The sequence below is a fragment of the Austrofundulus limnaeus genome, unplaced genomic scaffold (assembly GCF_001266775.1).
Source record: "Austrofundulus limnaeus strain Quisiro unplaced genomic scaffold, Austrofundulus_limnaeus-1.0 Scaffold1260, whole genome shotgun sequence".
NCBI classification, from domain to species: domain Eukaryota; kingdom Metazoa; phylum Chordata; class Actinopteri; order Cyprinodontiformes; family Rivulidae; genus Austrofundulus; species Austrofundulus limnaeus.
In genome coordinates, this window is record NW_013953662.1 from 74246 (window position 1) to 75237 (window position 992).

General features: G+C 49.0%; 1 long non-coding RNA gene across 1 annotated transcript in view; it reads left to right on the forward strand.

Annotated features, from left to right (window-relative positions):
- Positions 1-282: 282 nt before the first annotated feature.
- Positions 283-992, forward strand: part of LOC106534756 (uncharacterized) — a 15731-nt gene continuing 15021 nt past the window's right edge. The window contains exon 1 of the long non-coding RNA XR_001312379.1: positions 283-567. This is a non-coding gene — a long non-coding RNA (uncharacterized LOC106534756). The remainder of the gene's footprint in view (positions 568-992) is intronic.

Genomic DNA, 992 nt, shown 5'->3' on the forward strand with positions numbered 1-992 from the left:
CTGTGTGTCTGTGTGTGTCTGTGTCTCTGTGTGTCTGTGTGTGTCCCTGTGTGTCTGTGTCTCTGTGTGTCTGTGTGTGTCCCTGTGTGTCTGTGTGTGTCTGTGTGTGTCTCTGTGTGTCTGTGTGTGTCCCTGTGTGTCTGTGTCTCTGTGTGTCTGTGTGTGTCCCTGTGTGTCTGTGTGTGTCTGTGTGTGTCTCTGTGTGTCTGTGTGTGTCCCTGTGTGTCTGTGTGTGTCCCTGTGTGTCTGTGTGTGTCCCTGTGTGTCTGTGTCTCTGTGTGTCTGTGTGTGTCTGTGTGTGTCTTTGTGTGTCTCTGTGTGTCCTGATACCTCCTGTCCAGCAGGGGGCAGCAGAGAACTGGTCAGTCTTTGTTCTGGGAGCTGATTTCTGTCTTCTTCCAGGAATCATACCTGGATCACCTGTGTCCGGACCATCACACACACACACTGATGTAAATATGTGTTGATGAGGCTGGTTGCCATAGCAACAGCAGGTGTGTGTGTCGAGACGATCCCTCGCCTCAGATCAGGACTTGATGACGCGGCGCTGAGCGATGAGGTCATCAGGTAAATTACAAACTGGACTCTGCTGATTGGCTGAGTTTATTCAGGCATTAGGAGCGCTAATCTATGGGGGCGGGGCCAAACAGGACTGAGGTAGAGGAGCTATCAGCTGTTGAGTCTTTCAGCTGATGTTCTGTAAACATCACTTCCTGTCTAACAGAACCAGCTGAGACCCCCKGGTCCAGGAGGTCTCAGCTGACTGGTTTACCGTACGGAAACAAACCTCTGTAAATATTCAGCTGTTTGTGTGAACGATGTCTCCTTCAAACCTGCTTCAGCTGCTTCCTGTCTGTCTTCTGCTTCATTTATCTTTTCACTTCCTTTAGCATTTAGCTGTGGTTCATGTACCTTTTAGCATTTAGCTGTGGTTCATGTACCTTTTAGCATTTAGCTGTGGTTCATGTACCTTTTAGCATTTAGCTGTGGTT